Source organism: Castor canadensis, chromosome 13 (assembly GCF_047511655.1).
Source record: "Castor canadensis chromosome 13, mCasCan1.hap1v2, whole genome shotgun sequence".
In the NCBI taxonomy this organism is placed as follows: Eukaryota; Metazoa; Chordata; class Mammalia; order Rodentia; family Castoridae; genus Castor; species Castor canadensis.
The window spans coordinates 64,471,972-64,492,305 of NC_133398.1; the positions used below are offsets into that span (position 1 = coordinate 64,471,972).

General features: G+C 39.9%; 1 protein-coding gene across 13 annotated transcripts in view; it reads right to left on the reverse strand.

Moving 5' to 3' along the window:
• The window catches only part of Kdm4c (lysine demethylase 4C), a 365,075-nt gene that overhangs the window by 220,902 nt on the left and 123,839 nt on the right, over positions 1 to 20,334 (reverse strand). For 2 of the 13 annotated variants that reach the window (XR_012440447.1, XM_074051904.1), the window contains one exon: positions 166 to 20,334. This exon is cut by the window's right edge and continues 13,664 nt beyond it. The exons of the other annotated variants lie outside the window; for them this stretch is intronic. The gene's annotated coding sequence lies outside the window, so the exon portion shown is untranslated. Of the gene's footprint in view, positions 1 to 165 lie in introns of those variants that run through there. 13 annotated transcript variants of the gene reach the window in all.

Consider the following 20,334-nt stretch of genomic DNA (forward strand, 5'->3'; position numbering starts at 1 on the left):
AGATGAGAGAATACTTACTCTTTATAACCTAAACAGCATGAGCAGATAATGTGCCTCTTCATACTAACATCACAAGATGAAATAAAGCATGATGCATTCTAGCAAATTTTAAAATGAGTTATTTTTGAAGCAGAAAAGCATTTTTCTAAGCTAAAAAGCACTCTCTAAAAACTCTATCATTCTAAAACTTTTGAGCATGTGATTTTTTTTTTTTTAAGTGGGACTGGGGTTTGAACTCAGGGGTTTGAGCTTATGTGACTCTATGGCTTGAGTCATAACTCCAGTCCAATATGTGAAATTTTTGTTTTTTGTTTTTTTTTGAGACAAAGTCTAGCCATACAGTTAAGGGCCTCAAAACTCTTTATGTGGCCAGGTGGATCTTTAACTTCCAATCCTCCTATCTCTGTACCGAGTGCTGGGGGCTGGAATTACCCGCCTGTGCCACCACACCAGGCTTTTCATCATGTTAATTTTGAGAACAAATTTTAATTAACCCCATAATTTCACATCAATATCCCATTAACCATTTCAAGTTGATTTAATAAAATATCTTAGAATGGATAATTTGTAAATAGAAAATTTATTGCTCATAGTTCTACAGGCAGGGAAGTACAAATTCAAGCCATCAAGTACTTCAATCTTAAAAACTAGTGCCTTCTTTGATGTGTCCTCACATGGTGGAAGAAATGAAGACAAATTTGCTCCCTTAAGCCATTTTGTAAAAGCATTAATCCATGCACAAGGGTGAAGCCCTCATGACCCAATGATTTCCTGAAGGCTCTACCTCTACAAATTATTACATTGGGAATTAAGTTTTAACATGAATTTGGGGGGACATAAACATTCAAACCATAGTAACACAGTAAGAAATATGAAACCGGGCACCAGTGGCTTCAGTCTATAAACCTAACTACTTGGGAGACTGAAATCAGGAAGATGAGGCTCGAGGCCAGCCTACGCAGTTTAGGAGACCCCATCTCAAACAATACCTGGGTGCCTGGGGCCTGTGTGCCCCACCCCCAACCCAACATGTGGGAGGGTGAGATCTGGAAGATTGCCATTCCAAGCCAGTCAAGGCAAAAAAAGTTGCAAGACCTATCTCAACATAAAAAAATCTGTGCATGATGGTGCTTGCCTATCATCCCAGCTCTAGCATGAGTCCTAAAATCAAAAGACTATAGTCCAGGCTGCCAGGGAAAAAAGCAAGGCCCCCCCATCTCAAATGTAGCCAGAGCAAAAAGACTGGAAACATGGCTCAAGTGGTACAGTGCTGGTCTAGTAAGTGGGAAGCTATTTTTTTTAATATGTAAGGGCATCTCAAAAATCAGCCCAATACCTTTGCATGTTTCATTAGAAGCACTAATTTTATCAAAACTACATGGCATACCATAGAGTATTACAAGTGACCGAGCTATTACAACAATTCTTTTTTTTTAATGGGAAAATAAGAAATATTGTATGTTATAAACAAAGACCATTATTGGGTTCTGAATTGCAAATAAGGGCAACAAAATTCATATTGAAAAGCAGAAAGGGCATTTGCTCCAAGAGTACTTAGCACCCAAAAATTTAATTTATTACCAGGACTCAACTATCATTCTATATTTTCCATCTACAATAGCAGTAATATGTTTCCATTAAAATTATATAAAATATCAGAAAAGCTGTCAGCAGTACGACCACAGGGGTTGTCAAATGCGGCTTTTACTTTTTACAGTAACTATCTAAATTTTCAATTCTGCTTATATGTATTATCATACTAAAGCAAAAGCTACACAATTTTCCCATGTGCTTCATTCCCTGACAGGAAAGAAAAAAGAGAAGGGGAGCAGGTGGGATGACTGTCAGGGCACATTCTGAGATGAGAGCTCTCCATAAAAGGACTCTGCCACCACCAGGCACTACCATAGAACCACTAACCCAACCTGAGAGAGGGGGTGCCAGATAGCAACTCTTTGCCAGCCTCTCAAGGACCCTGGCAGAGAAGCACTGGGAACAGAAAATCACTATCAACTGGCACAAGGCATGGACTAAGGAGGGATGCACATAATCAAAATGCATTTCTCAAACTTGAGCCTATGACAGACAGTGCACTGCATTTTGTAAATGCTGCATTACAACACAAGGAACAAGTTTGTTTCACCATAAGCTTCAATCAACTTAAATTTTCTAGGAAAAAAATCTGAACATTGTTTTTCCTGCATTGAATGCTAGCAATTTATCTGTTTAGCTGAAAACACAGAACTGAAACTGTCAGTTACTGACCTAAGATTATGTCTCATACATTTTACTTTTCAGTTACCACTTGGTTCCAAAGTCAAACTTAGTTTCATAAGAATGCTATTAACAGATTGAATGGTGGCCCCCAAAACGATATGCCCATATCTGAAGAAATTGTGAATTGGCCTTATATAGCAAAAAGAATTATGGAGATACAATTAAGTTAGGAATCTTGATATGACAAGGTCAGCTTCTTGCTAGAGGCTGGTATTTTGATACTTTTTACTTGTCTTATTAAATTCCTCAGCTTATGAAAATGTACACTGGTTTGCAACAATATACAAAAGGTAAAATGGAAAAACTTCAAGCATAGATTCTTGAAGTATCAACAACAGAAATATTGGTAAGAAATTTTCTTCTTCCCTTTTATTACTATATCAAAATTAGTATAAGAAGAAAGGGAAAAAACACTGTAACTCATAGGGACTACAAGCACATCTCTCTAACAGCAACCACCAGTTCAGAAGATACAAATAGCAGGGATTCTGTTTAGAATCCATTTACTAGTGAAAGACAATCTCCTCATCTAAGCAGAAATGCTTTGGGACTACAGCAAAACAAAAATCTGTTGACTGGGGCTGCAAAGTGGTTCAAGTGACAAGCATGAAGCCCTGAGTTCAAACCACAGCACCTGAAAAATATCCATTGACAGGCTGGGCATAACTATAATCCCGGCTACTCAGGTGGCCATGTTCAAGTTGAACTGAAGAACAAACTGCAGGAAGTCACAAAAGGTGATAATTAGTCAAGGAGACACTTCTCCCTCCCAGGAAACATCTGTTTGCGTCAGAGACATCTCCACCCTCAGGCAGTTTTAAAAGGCTATAAAACCCCAATTTCCAATTTGACCCACAGGACCACCAGTTTCTGGGTCCTGATGCATGCCCCCATACAGCCTTTCTGCTCTTTTCTACAAATAAGACCTTTCTGACCTCTGCTGCTCAAGTTCGCCTCTGCTTTCAATCTCAGAGCAGACCCAAGAACCCTCATCAGCTGAAAATTCCTGCGTGTCATGTATGTATCATCTGGCAACCTACAAAGGGACACTTCTTCACCTGAGGTCGGAACAGGTTGCACCAAACTAGAGGGGATTACCTAGGAAGTCGCTATGATCATCCAGCACTCCAATGGAGTCTGTCCTCCAGGAGAGCTCCCAAACCCACAGTTTAGCTACAGTGGATCTCTCAGGCCAACTTTCTCTTTCTTTCTCTCTCTCCTCTCTCCTCTCTCCCCTCTCTCTCCCTCTCTCTCTCTGGAGAGTTTCTCACTCGGGAACCTGGGAAAAAGCTCCAAGCCCTCTACAGCTGTTAAGGCAGGCAACCCAAGAAATCAGGGACAGTTGGGGGTGCTTATATCTGACTGCCAATGCTGCGGGGGTGGAGCTAAAACTTCAGTGCACCAAGGCTTTTTTTCCTCTCAACGCTTGCCTCCCTCCCTCCTTAAACTCTCTCCATTTCAGCAACAGCCCATTAAGGAGGAGGGCCAAAAACAGCTCTCAAGTAATAAGGATACTCTGGCTGGGGCAACTCCCTGGTGGGGCCCAAAGGCTGAAGATGCAACTTCCTGACCCACTGTGAGACTCCAAAAGTGGCTAAGTCTCAGACCCCTCCAACCATGTCTGCAGCAAACGGACAATCAGATCTCTACACTTTCTTCACAGTTCCCGTGGCCCAAAACTGGAGGTCACCCCTTGCTTCCAGTGCTCCAGTACTGCCTCTGGCAAGATGGACGTGGACAGCAGTGATGACTAATAATCCCTCATGCGTTGAGCCTGGAAACTCTCTTTCCTCCAATCCTCAGCTTCTCCTTCCTCTTTCTCAAGTAGATCAGGATGAGTGGCAACCTTTTATCCTAAAAAGCAGTAGGCTTCCTTCTTCAGCCAAGTCTGGGAGAGATCCCTACATCCCCAGTTCAAAACCTAATCCTTAGACAATGTCTTCAGGAGCCCCCATGTCTCTTCTGCAGCTCTCATTTCAGATGAGTACACCAAAAAGTGCTACTCTTTAACTTGGGCTGTTAACCAGATGTTTTTGTTAGGCATCTGGTTGATCTGGTTAAGCAAGTTCCCATAGTCTGCCCTCAGAGGAGAAAAGGGAGTTAAGGGGATAGAGACCTCAATGGTCTTCTCCATTTTTGTCCCTTCCCACAGCAAAAAGCAATGCCTTCAGATGCTCCCTCTCTTTACATTAAAAAAAAATAAGTCTCACAGGATATATAGAGGGACAAAAGTCTACCTCTTCAAGAGTCCCTGTCCACGCCACCACAGGGGTCCTCCCTCTGGCCATGCAGGCCCTATTAGTTACTTTAGAGCCCGTCATTGATAGAGTTGCTTTTAAATTACAAGCTTTCAGCTGGTAGAGAAGAACCAGGTACCTGGGTCACAGACAAACAGGAAAAAAAATTGATCAGGGCCACTCCAGCAGGATGGCTGCAGCCAAATGTACCTAGGGTACCCATGACCCTAGCCACAGGTGGCAGTGGCAGTAAAGCACAGGAGAAAAGGACAGCCTCTCCCACATAGAGGATCTCCCCACTTGGGGACTCCTGGGTAAAAGGAGAAAACTTTTGTCAATATGATCAATTTTCCCTTGCTTTCCTTTTTAGATGGGGAATCAAGCTTATAGTATCCCAGGAGGACCTCCCCTTGCCTGCTTACTAAAACATTGGAAAGACCTTGATCCAGAAAGTCTTCAATGAACATGACTCAAGTTTTACTGCACCCAGGCTTGGCCACGATATCCTCTGGATGGGGAAAAGTGGCCAGAAGAAGGGAGCATTAATTATAATACCATTCTTCAATTAGATACGTTCTGTAAAAAGGAAGGAAAGTGGACAGAAGTCCCATATGTTCAAATTTTCTTTTTCCTAAGAGACCACCCAAAATGGCTGAGCAAATGCAGGCTAGATACCCAAACCATGGTGACCCTTTACAAAAGCCCCCAAACTCCCTTGAGGAACCAGAACCTAAAAAATCCATCTAATGCCCAAGGGCCCCCAACAATGTTAAAGAGGACCTCCCCTGTGACAGAAATCAAATCTTACTTCACTGGAGAAAAAGCGAGTACAAGATCAGGTAGCCACAGCTGGGGATGGTTATCACTTAGATAAATGTGGCCCACAGGACTATCTCAGAACCGGCCCTTAGAGGAAGGGGGTGAGGGGGAAGAAAGAGACACTGGATACCTAAAAAGAAATCCTGATTCCCAGTTCCCACAGGAGATCAGGTAGTGCCTAGGTATGATCCTAGTAGGACCCTAAAATTGACAAGGATGAAAGGACCGGTAACCACTTCATCCACTGCATTCTTGAGGATCTAAGGAGAGCCAAGATACAATCCCTTAATCACTCCCAGGTCAAGGCTGTACAGCAAGGACCCTTAGAAACCCCAATAGCTTTCCTAGAGAGACTTAGGGATGTTTTACAAAAGCATACCAACATTGTACTGGAGTCACAGGAGGAGGAGATTGTCCTAAAAGAAAATTTCTAACACAGTCAACCCCAGATATCCGTAAAAAGCTTCAAAAGCTGGTGGCTGAAGGGAGCAGAGATCTAGACCAATTGGTCTGTGTAGACACATCCGTATACTATGATAGGGACTTAGAAAAAGAATAAAAGGACCTGGAGAGGGAAAAGAGAAAGGATAAATGGCAGGAGGCTCTGATAGCAATGCTCAGAGAGGTTCCCCTGGGGCAGAGTCCAAACCTAAGGACATGTTCTCAATGTGGACAGGCAGGCCATTTTAGGTGGGAGTGCCCAGAGGAAGCCACCTCTGGGACCCTGCCCCATCTGCCAGGAAATCATTGGAAGCCTCCCCCAGTGACAGTCCTGAGACCTCCGATCCAGGCTCCTGTGACTACCATAAAAATAGAAGAACCCGGGTGATACTACTGAAAAGCACAAGCTCAACCTCCTTATCAATACTGGAGCCAGCATTTCAGCTATTCCTTTCTCTCCTGGACTCAGGTCCTCCAAGAAAATTATTGTTTGGGGCCTATCAGGCCAGTCCCTAGAGCGTTATTTCACTCAGCCTCTAGCCTACTCCTGGGGAGGTTTCCACTTCTGTCACTCCTTTTTAATTGTCCCAGAAACCCCTACTCCTCTGCTAGGGGGAAACTTTCTATCTAAATTGGGGATATAGCTCCTTTTACCCCCAGGGGAGTACTTTTTCTTGACCCCACAGTGTGGACGGAAGGACATACTGTGGAACAGGCACAAACAGTGGTCCCAGTCCTAATTCATCTCAACCCTCTTGGTTTCCCCCATCAAAAACAATATCCTTTAAGACCAGAAGTTAAGGAGGGACTAATTCCCATAATCAAAGACTTAAAGAGACAGGGACTGCTAATAGAATGCTCCAGCCCATATAATACTCCTATTCTCAGTGTCAAGAAGGGACCTAAACAAATGGAGGCTAGTCCAAGATCTCTGCCTGATCAATGAAGCAGTAGTGCCTCTCCACCCTGTAGTTCCAAATCCCTATATGCTTCTAGCCCAAATACCCCCAAGTACTGCTTACTACTCTGTCCTGCACTTTAAAGAACACCTTCTTCTGCGTTCCCTTACATCCTAAAAGTCAACCTATCTTTGCCTTTGAGGACCCCACACAAAAGGCTAGACAGATCACCTGGACTGTTCTCCCCCACGGATTCAGAGACAGCCCCCACTGGTAGAGTGACAATACCCACAAGTTACTCCACAAGGATATGTAGATGACCTCCTCCTCTGTGGACTGACTAAGCCTGTCATTTTGCAAGCCACCGAATCCTTACTAAACTTCCTAGCAGATAGAGGCTATAAAACCTCTAAAGAAAAAGCCCAATTGTGTCAGTTTAGGGTTCCATATTCAGGTCTTGAAGAAATGAGGGCTCTAGGAAAAGACAGAATCCATCCAATCCTGATGTTTCCTCTACCTAAGGACTCTAAAACAATTGAGGGCCTTTTAGAGGGGTGTGACAGGATGCTGTAGAATTTTGATCCCAGGATATGCAGACCTAGCCAGGCCCTTATATCATATCCTTAAGGATGCACAGAAGGATCCCCAGTCTTTTATTAAATGGCATGACAAGTCAAAAAATGCATTCTACCAGTTAAAAGAGACCCTTATGATAGCTCCAGCCCTGGGTCTCCCAGTATAGGAAGTTTCAATTATACGTCTGAGAAAAGGAGGAAATGGCCCTGGGAGTGGTGACTCAGCTCTGGGGCATCACTCTCCAACCCGTGGGCTACTTAAAGTAAAGAATTAGATCAGGTAGCCAAGGGATGACCAAGATGTCTTCAAGCAGTCGCTATAGTTAGCCTTGTAGTGCCTAAAGCTCAAAAACTGGTCCTAAACCAGCCCCTAACAGTTTACACCTCTCATAACATAAGGGAAATTTTAAACTCAAAAGAGATTACTCTAATAGTTTTAGAGATAACAGCATTGATTGCAACCCTAGCTGAAATAAGCTATGTGATGATTGCCAATCAATGTAACTACAAAAAACATAACCAAAGTAGTAGAGGGCACCTCAGACCAGGTAGCCCTTGCCATTAAGGACATGGAAAGGTCTTTGTCGTCCCTTGTCTGTATGGTCATGGACCACTGCCTGGCCCTAGATTTTCTTTTGGCCAAACAATGAAGGGGTATGTGCCATCACCAAGACTTCCTGTTGCACAAATATAAACACTTCAGGCATTGCAGAGGAATATGCAGATTACATTCTCCAACAGGCTAAGTGGCTCTGGGAACAGTCCCTCGAAACTCAGGTATCTCACAGGTATGGGACCAAATAAAATCCTGGCTCCCCTCCAGGACATGATTCCTACCCTTTATAGAGCCTATAGTTGCCACTATTCTCTTACTTGTGTTTGGGGGTTGCATTTTAAACTTACTTGTCAAGTTTGTTTCCTCTCACCTAGAATCCATCACCCTACAGGTGTCCCTGATGGAAATGAAAATGACCTACTATCGCGGTCCCCTCAATAATCCTTCTCGTTGTCAGCCCTGATGCTGTGGGCCCCTTCATCTCCCCCTGTCAGCAAGAAGCAGTTACAGAATAGACTTCTTTGTCCCTATCCCTAACAGCAGTTAGGGCAATCACTGAGGTGGGGAAACTTGAAGGACGAACTGCAGGAGGTCCCAGGGAGATGTTTCTCCCTCACAGGAAACATCTGTTTGCACCACAGAGACATCTCCACCCTCAGGCAATAAAAAAGGCTTTAAAAACCCAATTTCCAACCTGACCCATGGGTTTCTGGGTCCAGATGCATGCAGCTTCTTCTCTACAAATAAAATCTTTCTGATCTCTGCTGCTCAAGCCCGCCTCTGCTTTCAATCTCAGAGCAGACCCAAGAACCCTCAACAACTGAAAATTCCTGCGTGTCATCTGTGTATCAGAACGTTCTTCTCTTTCTCTGAGCCTTCTTTTCAATTGAAAATGTGTGTAGGTTATTCACACCCCAGCCCAGGACAGCTCAAACCACCCCAACCTCAGCCCAGGGACCACCAAATGCCACTTAACCATTTTTAGTGATTGGGAATCAGCTTACCATAGCTTTTAAAAGCACCTGAAAAGAGGAAGATGCTCTCTCTGCTTCAGGTTTCCACTTGATCCACCATGGCCCCTTTTGTAACGTTTTTCTCTAACCTTTAAGAAACTCTACATATCCTCCTGGATGCATCCATGTGGGATATAAGATCTGTATTTCCTATTTATCAGCCAACACAGCAAGGCCAGCCTGGAGCAAAAATGCAAGATCTTACCTGAAAAAATAACTAACACAAAAGAGGACTGGGGGTATGTCTCAAGCAGTAGAGTGCTGCCTGGCAATCTCAAGGTCCCGAGTTCAACCCCCAAAACTTCCAAAAAAAAAAAATCAGTTGATAAAGAAAGTTAGGAATATACAAATTCTCTCTCATCACATAGTACTGAAAAGCGTATCAGCCTTTAGATGAAAAAGTGAGCAACTTTATGCATTTGTTTGCTGTACTTGCAATCCACGTATTCATGTAATATTAACAGATTAACAAGCATCTCTGTTTTTAGCTGACCTGTAAGGCCAAGGTATTTGTACTCACTCATTTTAAAATGATTCCAGGACTGTGTGAGTCCCTGCAACCCTGCATGAGAGAACAGCAACCCTTGGAACATGCAGAAGAATGCTAGCACTGTATGTAAATTTTCTCAGTCTTCAGAACAAGGATGGAAGACAATACTGTATCCTCCTAGCGATAGGTAAAGGGTGTTGCCTGCAAGAAAGGACTGGAAAACTGAGCCTCAACACCTGGGGTGTTAATCAGGCTTGGGAGGAGCTGCTCAACTGCATAAGGCTGCTAGAAGTCCTGGATGATTGGGGGGGGTGGGGGAAGATGTCCAGCAGTGTGGGGACTAAGGCTGACAGAAGATGGGAGAGCACCATGCTGACCCCTCTCCAGCTCTGATGCACCTTAAGAAAACTAAAGGTCACCTACCAACACTGTCCCAACCTCTGGGAGAGACCCTGACAGATGGTTTGATACGCAACTAATTTCAAGCCATCATTTCTACCTCCCTCATGTTAGAAATGAGTATTCCAAATGAAGACACAGGAACAAAGAATCTTCTCAGCAACACCAAACTTTACTTCTGGCCAGAGGGTGCGTTAGCATGTGGGGAAAACCAGCACAAAGGAGGGCAGGCAATCAGTTCCCCCTTATATCCCTGATGTGAATAATCTGCCTTTTGACCTGGATTGGTACAGATCAAAAGTTCACAATCTTCTGCACCAGCTGAAACTCTATACCTACTTAGGGAAGGTGTTAAGAGACACAGTGTAGTGGGCAATTCTCACTGGCAAGGGGGCTCAGCAGGAATCCGGACAAAGAAGCCAGAAATACAGACAATTCAAAATGGCGACTTTGATAGAAAAGACTATTTTCTTACACTCACAGATCTCAGAACTATAGAACCTGATCCAGACCTCAGCAAACTTTGCACAAGAGCCTCATAACCTAAGAACTTAGAACTTGGATCCACAGATGGGGCTGAGGGGTGGAGAGGAGGTCTTCCACTCTCAGGCGATGGCACCCAGCCCCTACCACTTCCCACCTTCATCCCAGAACCAACCCCCTGCCCTACATCCTTCTGCATGACCAGAAGCAGTCAGCTATGTCACACAGGTGCACTCTTTCCAATAGCTATATGAATGCTCCCAGAACAAAAAAAAATTTTAGTTAAGATTTCAGATATAATAAAATATTTTAGAGATACAGGAGGTTAGTCATAGCCCTCTTTTGCTTGAAATATGAACATTTTCATATAAATGCTAACATTATTAAATAAGCATGATTTATCTAGTGCAGGTGGGAAATGAAATGTACCATGAGAAGGATGGGGATGAATTTCCAACTCTCTGACACTATTAATTCTAAAATGCCCAAATAAATTCTTATTTTCTTAATCAGGGCACTCAATACATCAAAATTATTAACTAGCTTAACAACTCACAGTCATCATTATAAGTATTATATCTGTGACACCCAGTTGTGTAGATACACGTATGTAATCCCAGCCATTTGGGAGGCAGAAATCAGTAGGATTATGTTGGAGTACAGCATCCCCCCAAAAAATTAGCAAAACCCCCATCTCAATAAGCTGATTGCAGTGGTAAATTTTTGTAATTGTAGCTATGAGAAAGGCACAGATAGAAGGATCACAATTTGAGGCTGGCTCCAGGCAAAAACTCAAGACCCTATCCAAAAAATAACTAAAGCTAAAAAAGGCTGGGGTGTTGCTCAAGTGGTAGAGCACCTGCCTACCAAGAAAGAGGCCCTGGGTTCAATACTAAGTACAACAAAAAAGGAAACACAGATACACACTCACGGATTGTTGTTTGAACAATCCCTCAAATGCACATATAATAGAAACTCTTTGGGCAGAGTGGGTGGTAAGGGAGGGGGTGGGGGCAGGGGGGAGAAATGACCCAAGCCTTGTATGCACATATGAATAATAAAACAAGAAAGAAAGAAAGAAAGAAAGAAACTCTTTGCTAGATTCTTCTTGATTTTCTGCGCTCTGGTCTTTTTTAACACTACTTTAAAAGGTTTTCATCAATTGAGTTGTACATAATTTTAAGTGAATTCAACACTACAAAATCTGTATTTACAGGCAAAATACGGTGAGACAGTCTCTTTAAATTTTCACTGCACATATAATAACTGATTATGAAGAAATATATTTAAAAACAAAAATAATGAGCTGGAGACTTGGCTCAAGTGATACGGCACCTGCCTAGTAAAAATAAAGCCCTAGGGCCAGGCCGCCAGTGGCTCACGCCTATAATCCTACCTACTCAGGAGGCAGAGATCAGGAAGATCATGGTTCAAAGGTAGCCCAGGAAAATAGTAAATGAGACTGCCTAGAAAAAAAATCCACACAAAAAGGGCTGCTGGAGTGGCTCAAGGTGTGGGCACAGAGTTCAAGCCCCTGTACTGCACGCACACATGCACACACGCACACACACACACACAACACACACAAAAGACCCTGTGTTCAATCCCCAGTACCACCAAAAAGAAAAGAAAAAAATTAAAATGCTGCCAAAGGTGATCATAAAATTTAATGAATACCTTTCTTTAATTTATAATACATGTATAATTTCAAAACATGAGAGAAAATATCCTACTGTGCAACCTGCCTTTAAACCTCAATGGTACATTATAAATACCTGTCTCTATTGATAGATGTACCTCTATATCATTTTTAATTGATTAGCACATCATTGGTGGAAGTAGCATAATTTCTTCCACCATCCCTTAGTACTACACATTCACTTGCTACCAATTTCTTGGTTTCATAATCAACAATCCAATGACTGACCAAATCAAGGCATCCTTGAGTATAAAAAGTATAAAAAGTTCAGGGTCACAAGGGTACAATTCAAAGGCTGGTAGCCTGGATATATTAAGTTTTACTAACTTGACTATATTAACTACACTGGGTATATTCATTTCTCCTTTGCCATCCTGAAACTGTGAAAAGTGGCACCCACCTCTTTCCATTTATATAGCTACTAGTGAGTTTAATTTTGTCATATAATTAATAACTCACTATATATCTTCCTTGGTGAGTTGTCTTTTACCAATTTTGTACTTTCAGTATAAAACCTCTGTGTTTTCTCTATACAGTGGAGGTAACAACATTACCTATTTCTCAGGGATGTTGTAAAATCTGAATGGATTAATGTAAGTTTTATGCCTGACACATAGTAAGGACACATTGTAGTTTTGTAATGAATTAAGAATGAGAAATCCTGTATAATTAATTAGTGTAGTGCTACTTCTCAAACTTGTTCACTAAAGTCACCAGAATTGGAAAAGAAAATCTTAACCTTGAAAAGTAAACACCCATAAGCACCCAAGAAGACTAAATAACCTTAAAATGCCTAGTGTTGTTTTAAATATACTGCCCCATATGTATCAATATCTGGCTAAGTGTATTTTATTTCTCACTAATTTGACACTAAGTAACATTTAGGGATTAGCAGGAGATGGACCTTGTTAAGGATATTAATTTCCCATTTCTAGTGTAAAACAACTAGTGTACTTTTTTAGTCACGATTTTTAAAATTTAGTTCAAAAATGACTGTCTCTTCTTTCAAACCATCCACCAATCGGGTGCCACTTGGAAAAGTTCTTTCTCCTCTAAGATAAATTTCCTTCTCATATATTTAATATTAAATATTTCGTCCAGAATTTTGTTTTGATGTGAGATAGAACTCATAACTTATTTTCCCTCACTTGACATCCAGCCTCACAATTTTGTACTTTCAAGCATACTCTATAACACTCAAAGTGTTAAAATACGAAATGTTTAGCTACTTTTTTCATTAGTTGTCTTACAAAGACTACCATATTAAAAATACAGTAGAAAAACATACTTTGGTTTAATTTTCACATACGTATATGAAAGGCATTCTATTATTTTGGACCTAGCATTTAATATAAGTCATCTTTGAAGCATCAGAGAATGGCAGAGATCTATCTATTCCTCCAGTAATTTTTCATAGTCACAGCTGAATAGCTTGAGTTTATAAAATTAAATTTACATCCCCAGTACACATCAATGCCACTGGATGTGCTAGATCAGATAGTCATGACATATGCAGATTAATGATCTATAAGCACTAAAGAAACATGCTGCACTTGCTAGCCTTTTGGTCCATGTAAAGGGGCAAATGCTGAACTCTGCAGCTCTCTGTCTGCTGTCTCCCACCAGCATAATTAAATCTGCTATTTTAGCTACAGCCCTAGACTCAAGGACAGCCTTCCACTAACAGAGGTAGAGTTGACAAAGAGAAAACCCTTCTCTTTTGCTGCTACATATCCAACCAATTAAAGAAATACATTCTGGGACTGGGGACATGGTTCAAGTGGTAGAGTGCTTGCCTTACAAGCATGAGGCCCTGAATTCAATCACCAACACTACCAAAAAAATTACATTCTGTACTTACTAATACTCTTAATCCAACAACCTCCTCCTCCCAAAGTTTTAGGTATTTTCAATATGTTTCGTATAATATAGAAGGACTCAATTCTTAAAAAAATTTAAAAGTTTCTGGGGCAAATCTATTAAGCAAAAGTGTAGGAATATATTAAAATACCACAGCACAATCTGAGACAGGATTTCAAATTGTTTTGAAAAGAATAATAAACATCAATGCCTATGGAACAGAAAAGAGGAAATAATTACCTTTTCCAATAATTTACATTAATTGCCACATTTAAGCATTACAGTTGACCTAATATGCCAGTCTGGTAATAATATCCCAATTTATTGATTACTTGTCCAAGATACGTGACATTATAGGATTCAAACCTACACAGGATGAGTAAAATGTTCTCCCTTCACCACTAAATCTGCTTTATGTCCCCAACTAGACACTGTACCTCTCCTTTCCAGAAGCTTAGCAAAAAAGGAGCCTAGCAACTGTAAGTAAGCGCTTCAGAGACAGCATTCTAATTTCAGAAACTCTTGGCATGCCTTGTCATATGGACACAGTCTGTTCCTTACACAGGTGAAACCCCTTCCCAGCTCTGGAAAAGTCTCATTCTCTCTGTGAGACATTGAGCTAGGCAGGGGCCTACATAAACTACTAATTCTCAGCCTGTATGTTTCCCCCAATAATTTCTATTTTATTTTTGTACTATGTATGTCTGCCTGTGCCCCTTCACACAGTATTATACAACATGGAGAGATAAACTCTTGAGATTTCAATACATCTGGAAGTAAACTGTAACTTCACAAAACTCTTCAATTTGATGACATTTTAGGCTAAATGCATACATATCCTGTGAAGAAAATGAACATATCCTTTAAGACAATTTATAGGAAATATAAACAATAGTATAAATACCCTTTACATAACTTGTAAGTATAGCTTATCCCTTAAGTTACTTCCATTTCTATCATTGTTTCTTCAATATAACAATGAATAATGAATAAATATCGTCCTCCAAAACTGTCAGAATAGGGCAAAGAAGGCAATTCACTTCTCCAAACGGTTTGGTCAACAAAAGTATATAAAGACATACTGCCCTCTACTGGTAAATAATCCACACTGCCCATGAGTCATTAATTTGAAAAAATGATTCAATATTTTAATTTTTAAGTACCATAGTCCCTGCTACAATTTACATTCTAATAGTGGGGTTTGATTATGTGTGAATGATGAAAAGACATACTACAAGTCACAGCAAAAGGCAATATGCAATTCAAGCTTTTTACAAATCATGAACACTGTGAACACTGTTTCTGTTCACAGAACATATATATAGTTTGTAACTGAATATAGTTACAAAGCAGAATCTATTTTAATTCTTTCAACAATATTTTGAGTTATTAGTGGACATCAATGCTATTATTTCCATTTTGGAATTATTGAGGAATGACTTAATTAGATATACTTTAGTAATTATAGGGTAAAGTTTCAAATGTTTAGAAAGTACTATGAGCAAATAGCTACCCTTCTCCCTAAAGTAAAATTCTGGCTACAAATTTAATATCCTGTAGTATATATATTTCGGAACATTTCTACTATGTATCTAGAAGACTCAGAGCTACTAATGAAAACTTCAACAATAACTTTATTAGGTATTCTCAAATAACAACAACATGAAATTCTTAAAAGAAAGAACTCTAATAGCACAGAAGTAGATTTTGCCTTTGTAGTCTTCAAATTCATTCCACTCACCATAGGCCACCAACAGTTAACTACGTGTATCTTTCTATTTGTTTTTCAATCCATTCGCATATTTTTAAGTTTTGTTTATTGTTTTTGCTTTTTATACATAGGACCTGGCTAAGTAGTCCAGGCTGGCCTCAAACTCACAAGTATTCAGATTGCTGGCATGTGCCACTTCCCGCCAACCCACCACCTGCAAATTAAAAAAAAAAAAACATAGCACCATACTATACAGCTATTTGTTAACTACCTTTTGGTTTTCTCATGACAATACATTTGGGAGCTTTTTCTCACAATAAACCAGATTTTACCTTCACTGTTTTTAACAGCTGCATAGTACAAACGTTCTGAAAAATCTACTTAGTCAATCCTTTCCTGTATGTAACAAGTTTACTTTTGTGCCCCACTCACATTTTGAGGGAATTTAATTTTTGAATCCACAATTGGTACAAATTATTATTTAAAATACATAACATCAAACATTTTTAGTGGCTCAGAGGGAAATTTTTTAAAATCAAAAACATAGACATCTATAGACAAGGAAAATGTATAACATAAATTTGTGAAGAAAAATTATGAAGTGTTTATGCCAATTTTAAAAGATTCACTTTAAAAAAACAATCAAAAGTATATAAAAATAGTGTGCGTGGACCACTAAGAATGCCATTCTCTTGTAATGACACAGCAACCCACTGGTCTTTCTTCATAGGGCTCTTATTTTTGCCTCAGTTTAAATCCTAACCTGAGAGATTCCAAGATCGCATCTAGAGGGAGGAAGCAGAAAGCGTACTTCTTAAAGTAAAATCTTGGAGAGATGCTGGAGATACACCTTGCAGGAAAAACCACCAAGAAGAGGCAAAACTTTTGACTCCTCCACACCGCCAGCTCACGCATAGCATCGCCCCGCCACATTAAACAGAGAAACCAGGAGAGCTCCTATGCCACCAAACCCCACTTTCCAGACTGCTTGGGAAGACACAGACCACCAGGTAAGCTAAGCAGTTGCACATGCTACTCCCACAGACAACCCTGGGCCAGATCAGCATAGCCAGCTAGACAGACTGACCCGACCCAGGGAAAAAAAAAAAAGAGAGAGAAAAAAACAAACTGAATAATAAACAAGCAGCTAAAAAAAACAGACATGGAGCAAAGAGGGCAGAGCACCCAGAGCCCCAGAGAGTGGGGGAGGGGAAATCCCTCATGGAACTGTAAATAAACAAGCCGGCCAGAGAAGGCAGCAGAGGCAGCAACCACCCAGCAACCTTGGAGAGGAGAAAGCTTGTAACAGCGGAAAAGTTTATAGCCATGAATGCATATATTAAAAAGACTGAAGGATCTCAAATCAATGACCTAATGATACATCTCAAACTCCTAGAAAAACAAGAACAGGCAAATCCCAAAACAAATAGGAGAGAAATAATAAAAATAAGAGCTGAAATCAATGAAATAGAAACCAAAAAAACCATACAAAGAATTAATGAAACAAAAAGTTGGTTCTTTGAAAAAATAAACAAGATCGACAAACCTGACTAAAATGAGGACAGAAAAAAACCCAATTAGTAGAATCAGGAATGTAAATGGGGAGATAACAACAAACACGATGGAAGTCCAGGAAATCATCAGAGACTACTTTGAGAACTTAAATAAATTTAAAAATCTTGAAGAAATGGACAGATTTCTAGATACTTATGATCATCCAAAACTGAACCAAGAGGACATTAAACACCTGAATAGATCTATAACACAAAATGAAATTGAAGCAGCAATCAAGAGTCTCCCAAAAAAGAAAAGTCCAGGAACTGGTGGATTCTCTGCTGAATTCTATCAGACCTTTAAAGAAGAATTAATACCAACCCTCCTTAAACTGTTCCACAAAACAGAAAGGGAAGGAAAACTGCCTAACACATTTTATGAAACCAGTATTACACTTATCCCAAAACCAGACAAAGGCACCTCCAAAAAGGAGAACTATAGGCCAAGCTCCTTAATGAACATTGATGTAAAAATTCTCAATAAAATAATGGCAACCCAAATTCAACAACACATCAAAAAGATCATTCATATGACCAAGTAGGCTTCATCCCAGGAATGCACGAGTAATTCAACATATGAAAATCAATAAATGTAATAAACCACATTAACAGAAGCAAAGACAAAAACCACTTGATCATCTCAATAGATACAGAAAACGCCTTCGATAAGATCCAACACCATTTCATGATAAAAACTCTAAGAAAACTAGGAATAGAAGGAAAGTACCTCAACATTATAAAAACTATATATAACAAACCTACAGCCAGCATTATACTTAACGGAGAAAAACTGAAACCATTCCCCCTAAAATCAGGAACTAGACAAGGATGCCCACTATCTCCACTCCTATTCAACATAGTACTGGAATTCCTAGCCAGAGCAATTAGGCAAGAAGAAGGAATAAAAGGAATACAAATAGGTAAAGAAACTGTCAAAATATCCCTATTTGCAGACGACATGATCCTACACTTCAAAGACCCAAAAAACTCTACTGAGAAGCTTCTAGACATCATCAATAGCTACAGCAAGGTAGCAGGATATAAAATCAACATAGAAAAATCATTAGCATTTCTATACACTAATAATGAACAAACTGAGAAAGAATGTATGAAAACAATTCCATTTACAATAACCTCGAAAAAAAATCAAATACCTAGGTGTAAACCTAACAAAAGATGTGAAAGACCTCTACAAAGAAAACTATACACTTCTGAAGAAAGAGATTGAGAAAGATTATAGAAAGTGGAGAGATCTCCCATGCTCATGGATTGGTAGAATCAACATAGTAAAAATGTCTATACTACCAAAAGTAATCTACATCTTTAATGCAATTCCCATCAAAATTCCAATGACATTCATTAAAGAGATCGAAAAATCTACCATGAAATTTATATGGAAACACAAGAGGCCACGAATAGCCAAGTCAATACTCAGTCAAAAGAACAATGCAGGAGGTATCACAATACCTGACTTCAAACTATATTACAAAGCAATATCAATAAAAACAGCATGGTACTGGCACAAAAACAGACATGAAGACCAGTGGAACAGAATAGAGGACCCAAATATGAAGCCACACAACTATAACCAACTTGTCTTTGACAAAAGTGCTAAAAATATACGATGGAGAAATAGCAGCCTCTTCAACAAAAACTGCTGGGAAAACTGGTTAACAGTCTGCAAAAAAATGAAACTAGATCCATGTTTATCACCCTATACCAATATTAACTCAAAATGGATCAAGGATCTTAATATCAGACCCCAAACTCTAAAGTTGGTACAGGAGAGAGTAGGAAATACTTTTGGAACTAATAGGTTCCAGCAGCTCACCAACTAAGAGACAGCATAGATAAATGGAACTTCATAAAACTAAAAAACTTCTGCTCAACAAAAGAAATGGTCTCTAAACTGAAGAGAACACCCACAGAGTGGGAGAAAATATTTGCCAGCTACATATCAGACAAAGGACTGACAACCAGAATATATAGAGAACTCAAAAAACTAAATTCTCCCAAAATTAATGAACCAATAAAGAAATGGGCAAGTGAACTAAACAGAACTTTCTCAAAAGAAGAAATTCAAATGGCCAAAAAACACATGAAGAAATGCTCACCATCTCTAGCAATAAAGGAAATGCAAACTAAAACCACACTAAGATTCCACCTCACCCCTGTTAGAATTGCCATCATTAGCAACACCACCAACAACAGGTGTTGGCGAGGATGTGGGGAAAAAGAAACCCTCTTACACTGCTGGTAGGAATGCAAAGTAGTGCAACCACTCTGGAAAAAAATTTGGAGGCTACTTAAAAATCTAAACATAGACCTACCATATGACCCAGCAATACCACTCTTGGGGATATACTCAAATGAATGTGACTTAGGTTACTCCAGAGGTACCTGCACACCCATGTTTATTGCAGCACTATTTACAATAGCCAAGTTATGGAAACAAGCCAAGATGCCCCACTATTGATGAATAGATTAAGAAAATGTAGTATTTATATACAATGGAATATTATGCAGCCATGAAGAAGAATGAAATCTTATCATTTACAAGTAAATGGATGGAACTGGAGAACATCATTCTGAGTGAGGTTAGCTTGGCCCAAAAGACCAAAAATCGTATGTTCTCCCTCATATGCAGACATTAGATCAAGGGCACAAACACAAGAAGGGGATTGGAGTTTGATCACATGATAAAGCGAGAGCACACAAGGGCGGTATGAGGATAGGTAAGACACCCAAAAAACTAGATAGCATTTGTTGCCCTCAACGCAGAGAAACTAAAGCAGATACTTGAAAGCAACTGAGGCCAATAGGAGAAGGGGACCAGGAACTAGAGAAAAGGTTAGTTCGAGAAGAATTAATTTAGAAGGTAACACCCATGTACAGGAAAGCAATGCGAGTCAACTCCCTGTATAGCTATCCTTATGTCAACTAGCAAAAACCCTTGGTCCTTCCTATTATTGCTTATACCCTCTCTTCAACAAAATTACAGATAAGGGCAAAATAGTTTCTGCCAGGTAGGGGGGAAAAGGGAGGTGGGGGCGGTTTAAGGGAGGGGGTGTGGGAAGCGGCGAGAAATGACTCAAACATTGTATGCACATATGAATAAAAGAAAAAATTTAAAAAGTTTTTTTAAAGGAAAAAAATTAAAAAAAAAAAAAACCTAACCTGAAAACAGCACATTTCCATGAAGTACACGTCTGTTTATCTCTGTTCAGCAATCTGTACAACTGCAGTGGTTATTTCTGCTGCGGACTTAAGCCATAATACATGAGTGACATAAAATAGGCTCACTCTGTCCTCTTTTAACTAA